The sequence below is a fragment of the Schistosoma mansoni genome, chromosome 5 (genome assembly GCF_000237925.1).
Source record: "Schistosoma mansoni strain Puerto Rico chromosome 5, complete genome".
NCBI lineage: Eukaryota > Metazoa > Platyhelminthes > Trematoda > Strigeidida > Schistosomatidae > Schistosoma > Schistosoma mansoni.
This window is the reverse complement of record NC_031499.1, coordinates 807,574-814,432: the sequence shown is the minus strand read 5'-3', so window position 1 is coordinate 814,432 and position 6,859 is coordinate 807,574.

The window sequence follows — 6,859 nt, the reverse complement described above, 5'->3', positions numbered from 1 at the left end:
TTTACAATTCGACTTCGCTTACAGAGTCGGGTATTAAAATGTAACTGTAAAATATTTAACAATCAAAAAGATAGACTTGAAAAAAAATTCATACGTTATGGAAATACTCACTATGATGTCATAACCAGGACCAACAATCGGTAGCCAAACTTTACGCATGAGATCAACCAATTCATCTGTAACTTCATTTGCTAATTCCCAGAAACGTGAGAAAAATATCACAAAAACCTACAGTATTATATCAAATTACGTAACTAAAAGATCTAATCTCACTGCAAAAGCACGATAAGATATTGCATATGAATGAATATATTCAGATTAACATAGATAATACCATCAAAAGTATCTGCGACAAATATTGGCATTGAGATTATTCAACTGTATAGTGCGGCAAGCAAAGGCCGATGTTATTTTGTTCTCCTACAATACCCAATTACTACTGTTAAGAAATTTGGTCTGCTGATAACGCTTCCGATCAACAATTACTCCAGAAACAAAAAAATATCCGATGAATTATTCCAGCTTACGTATTCAGAAACCCTATTTATCATCTATAAGTATCAAGTGATTGTGCTGCACCAAAATTCCTGCTGTGAGCAATCGGGATAGAAGATTAAGAGATACAGAAGAAATTAAACGTGCATGAAAACGTCGAATGTTGGTTTTGGAACTTTCAAGGATTAGAGGATACATGATTTATACCTATTCACCAACGGACTGAAGCTCAGATAACCAGATAACAGAATGCACTGAGACATCGGTGAATTCCTCCAGGAAAGATGGGAGATCTAGGGGTCAAGTCATTCTTCTAAACATTATTTAGCAGGTCCAAACAGTGCAATACCCTTGGTTTCATTGGCTGCGATGAACCACTATTACACAAAGACATGTCGCTCAAAGTAGAATGGAAAAACATTTATTTGCTTAAACGCATAAACATTGGTAAAAGAAAGCACCAAATATGTATACGCCACACAAGTCATTCGATATGTGTGAAGGCTGGGATGCTGCCCGGGAGCCCAAACCGAAGCAAATAGACGAACATGTGTTTGGTAGGTCAGCGACATCCGTTTTTTGTGGTGGCCTACCGTTTTTGAAGCGAAGTTTGCGGACACAGGCGATCAAGAACAGTTTAGATATGAACCAATCTGCAGAATGGATCGATTACGAGCAGCAACCTATAGAAATGAGAAAGTATCAAAGCTAGGCAATAGCTGTCCCCTGTTCCGATCTAATAAGATATTCGATAGACATGATAGTGGCGAGACCGAAAGTTTTGGACGACCTTAAACAGTACTAGAGTTGCATTGTAAGAGTCTGCAGATTCGCAAGTGAGGTTATCAGTGTGAGGGATCAAGATCAGAAATAACGGCTAAGAGCCACAATTTTCATTCACAAACTGACATCAGCGAGACAGCTGAAACTTTACATATTTATATGGATTGATGCATTCCATGCAAAACACCTTAGTCTCCATCTGATATATAATTGGTTAACCCATCAATCATAGTCCCGCCACTTGTTTGCAGAATACACAGATATGCTTGAAACACCCGTGCTGTCCTGCTTACATTCCCGGTTCTCCTTGGTTTAAGCATAGTTATTCTGTCAATGCAGTTCCTAGGCAATGACACAACAAAACAGACGTATTCCTTCCGTATGCTTCATAAATGAACACAGTTCCACGTCTTTAACAGTGGACCTGCAAGTATGTCTCTTTTACAATGACACATTCAGTTCCCTTTAAGCTTAATTATTGCTGGGTTGGGTGATTTTATTTAGCTTGACCTACAAACCTATTGATAAACACAGTATGTACATGTATAGTGTATACCAACAATAAAGTTGGTATACTTGAAAAATGAATCAGATAAAGTAAACACATGACACAATTCCTAGATTTAAGTGAAGAATAGACATCACTATTCAGAATATCTCACCATAAAAATCAGAAGATCGATCACGAAGCGTGTTTCGAGTGTGGGAATTAGTAAAGCTTATAATGTTACTTATGTAGCGGCGAAGTCTTTTCTTGATGTGCATATCTGATTTCTAGGTAAAACGAACTTTGAGGTTTGCGTATACTATAGGTTATAACGACAGAAGGCATGAAATACAGGACGTAAAATATGCATCGAAGGATACGAAAACAAAGCAGGCGCGTAAGGCCTAAACTCAAGACACCCGCAAAGTTTCAGCTCTATGAACAAATTTCAATGACTCAATTAAGATCAACCAACTGAATTCATTGAACCATATACAAGCTTTGTAAATCATATTTTATATGATGTTCTCAGTTCTTTGTGTTATGAGTATTCAATATTTAAATTAAGTGCTTAAAATGAAAAATAAAGGAATAGCTTTAGTTAGCTCAAAATTCATTGCTCCAGCAGATTAAATAATAGTTCTTCGAAAAAAGAGTCGAGTGACAGGTTGTAAAACCTGTAACCAGTAGGAATCCGTTCGCACTTGGCTTTAGCTCATCTGATATCTTTCGTGAGTTATTCTGTCCTAATAAGTCATACCACAAATCTGAGGTTGCTCACTGTAAATAGATTTAACTTTTCTGGCCTCTTTGTGCATGACAAATCTTGGAGTTCCAAGGTCACATCGGTAACACTTTCTCTATACCCTTTCCAGGATATCAAAGCTACCATTTAAATGGGACCTATGATGTGGACGCAGACTTTTATTTTGTATCTCCCCAGGGCTGTGTTTGTATCCAGCTTAGTGACCGTCCAACCTAACACCAGTTAGGTTCTGACTACTCCGGCCTTACACGAAAAGCAGTTATCTGCGGTTTTAAGTAAATGAACTTTGATTGTCCCAAGACTGTTGTGAGACAAAACTAAAGTAACTGAAGCTTCCAATGCAATGAAATTATTGACACTACCGGTCAAATTAGACATTTTGTCAAGCTCATCAAATATGTCATTTTGCCTGTCAGAGGTCTTCACTCTACGCCACCTTTGGGCGTCATCAGTATAAATTATCATTAGGGACTTGGTGATATGTGGGGATTCGTTCAAATGAAGTATAATAAGTAAAGCACCAACAAATGTGTGCTAAGTGTAGTCTACTAAGTGCTGATTTCTAGAAGAAGCAGCTGATTCCTACTTCTTACTTATCATCATAAAACTCTATCCACCTCGATTTTGATATGATGAGGTTTGTCTCATGCAATAATCTTTTCTTAAGGCAATAGTGTTCATTATTTAACGACATATTCGTTTCCTTTGAGGGGGGCATATTATTATCTCTGGTCATTCTATCCAGTATTTCAACTGAAATACTTGTCGGGTTGATAGGTATGTGGTCTGAGGGATGATATATTGACCCTAGCTTGCGAATCGGATTGATAACTGACTCCTGACAGTACTGAGTAAACTCATTATCGATGAAAGACACTAAATATTTTAGTCAGATGGGCAGCCTTGTGTAATGTATTTCTTTGGTATGGCTTGTCCAACCATGTCATTTTTTCAATGTATAAAGACTTCTATTCCTTTACTGTGTAGTGACCTACTTATATGACGAGAACGCGGTTGGTATAACGGAAACAATTGTTATTATAACCGAATGTACCAGCGATTGTTTTGCTGTACTTGTTTGCTTGACTGTACCATAAAGACTTTTCCTTCCGTTGCCCGTGACCTTGCACGAACTTGCTTAAGATCGGCAGTTAACTCCGTAAACTTTGTCACGTCTCGTTATTCCTTCGATAGCACGAGATCGCCAATAAATATATCTTATTGCGACCATCAACAGTCTTCTGGTTTTTGGCCTACCGAGAGATCGACGTCGATAACTGGCACGTAATCTTCATGTAATGGTGATCATAGTCAATCGCTTACAGTGAATCAATTTCTTTGTAATTTTCAGGAAAAACTACTTCACTTCTTTATGAACTACTATTAAATCATGTAAAGTGTATTAGTTTTGGATGCCGTTAAAGAGCGAAATTTCATAAAATGACTCGTCAGAATAACCAAAAGGTTAGAGAATTCATCTTTGAATTGAAAAAAACAAGCTTCCACATGCAATTTTGGAGATCGACTTCATATACAGCAGTGAAATCGACTGACTGCAGTAAACAGCATACCAGATCTGGAGAGAGAGTTCATACAGATAACGAAGTGTTCCTTCGAGATACTGGAGCGGTGTGTATTCATCACATAGCAGTGAATGAAAAAGACATCCAGAACATTCAGAATTCTACTACACTACATAGTTATCCCAATCCAATGCGTACTCAAAGTCATGCAGGTAACAGTTCATTAAGAAGTTGCAAAGCAGGGTAGAGAGGTGAACATAGGACTATTAAGCGCTCATCCTATGATAAAATCGGACACATCAGAACAGTCTATAGAGCTACTGTTTTTTGAAACTGGCAAAGATAAACCCTAAGATTCGGACTTTATTAAAGTGGATGTACTTTATCCACGATTTCGGAAGGTAATGTCCATTTTCAAGAGCAGTTATATACTTCTGTTGGTTCATTCCATGACACAGGTGGTATAAAGTCATATCTCAGTCCAGAACAAAATGGAAAATTGTTATACGCGCGTAACATTGAGACCAAACTACAGCCAAACCAAATCATAATTCACGTGATATTTACTGTGAAAGCTGGAAGGACTCGTTTCAGAAAATGATTGGAGCAGCACAATCAATCTAATGAAATTCAGAATGATTGAGACAAAAGTTTCTAATGACTCAACTTCTTATCACATTCTTCATGTTATTTTGCCAGATATGTGTTGTCCTAACGATTCACATAATTCTGATGAAAGTTCCTATAGAAGTGATCAAAATATTTCGAATGAATCAAGTTATGATGTGAAATCTGATGCAACTCTGACAGATACAGATTTTTTCAAATGAACTATTATCCTCTAATCCGATTCCTAATAAATCTGACAAAAATATTACAGAAGTATCAAATCCTAATGATGTCATATCAAACGTTACTTGTCCTCACAATGTATTTGCTTCTGGTTGAAAAAAAATTGGTTGATCCAAAGCACAAGTTCAAAATGAATTCAAATCTAATTACAGTTCGGATGACCTCACATCAGATGTTGTTTATTCTCACCATGAAGTCACTTTTATTGGATCCTCTAGTCAATCTGAGTAATATGGTTCAAATAGAGCAACATTATTTGCACCTTGATAACATGACGAACCAACATTATTTCGTGGGGAGGATAGTGTTAGAAAATCTATCGTTTAAATACTAGATATCAATGATTCAAATACATGAAACCGACATGCTGGTCAGATACAATTCCAGGAACCGAGTGAGACTGTTCCTTTCCCATTGTTAATTCCAATACTAATGAGCCCATTCTAGGTCACGCTGAGTTTACATCCAATATACAGCCGGATAGACACATGGTGAGCCTAAAAAGAAAATTCGATTACAGAAATCTAGATTCCAGTTTAGTCTGTGACGGATGTGGCAAATGTACGAACTGATGATTCCTGTATACTTGACTACCTTCTTATTACAAAGTCCAAATACAGAACATCCCTTTGTCGTCACCCAGTTCCATTAGAAACTAACTATAAAATGTACAGAATTCACAATTCTTACAACAATTCACGTACAACTAAGCATAATCCTATGAAATACATACAGAAAAATCGATTACAGCGAGAAAGTTTCCGAAACTATATTTCCACGATTTTATGGATATATATTTGATTACATATTTATCAAGTATTTTGGTTTCATTATATTCTGGTCACCTTAAATATAAGCTTTTATTTGAACCGTGAATTATTGTTATAGCATTTTCCACTCATAACCTAGAACTGATTATTTGTGTTTCCAGTATTCCGTTATCCCATGGTTAATGTTATTGTTCCGTGTTAGTACTGTTACCTAATTGGTTTGTTCCGTGACCTGATCTTATGTGTATATAAATGAATGTCTGAAATATAATAACGATCTTGGGCTGGTGGACTCTGGTCACGTGTTCTTCCTCATCGTTCTGGCCTAGTTAGTATTGAGCCGACCTTCAGGAATAGTGTATCAGTGTTCCTCGGACTTGCAGCGTGTTGGTTGCTTGGGGTTATCTACGCGTATTCTTGGCTTGTGTGACATAACCTGTAATAAGTCGTAAATGCATTTAAATAGTGCACGAAATCCAGGTGGTTTTTCTTATAAGATGTATGATTTACTAGGTGGAAAATTCTCTCTTTCCGAAATGAATAGGTGTTTTGTAATTGACAATCAAACTGCGTACTATTTGAACTTCCAGAATCATAAAAAATGAAATAGTTGACTTCAATAGACATTGATCTATTAAGAAATGTGATCACTGAAAAGTTGCACTTTATTTCTGAGCTCAGACTACAACTAAAAATAGTCAAAGCTCTTACCATCCATTAGCTTAAACCAGAACTACGCGTACAAAAGAGTTAAGTCTTATCATTATCGTTACCATGACCTTAATATTATTATTATCACTCTATTATTATTATTACTGCATTTCCCCTTTACTGATGTCTTATATTCTCATTATTTTATTCATGAATACTCATCATATCACTTTATTTATTTTAACACCTCTATGACCCTTCATGACCTTTAATTACTGCAACAAAAACATTTTATTCATTTTAATCATCTTATTATATCCACTAAATCTATTGTTATTGCTCGTACTACGTAATCTAGTATTATAATCTTTCTATTACGTCATCTTGGTTATTAGTGTTCACATTTCCTCACGGAATTAGTACTTTAATAAAAAAATTTCATATATATACGGTTATACAGCTTGATAAAAAATTCGTTTTCATAGTTGCAAGCATGAGTCAATTGAAGCTAGACCACCAAGGAAAACCTGGA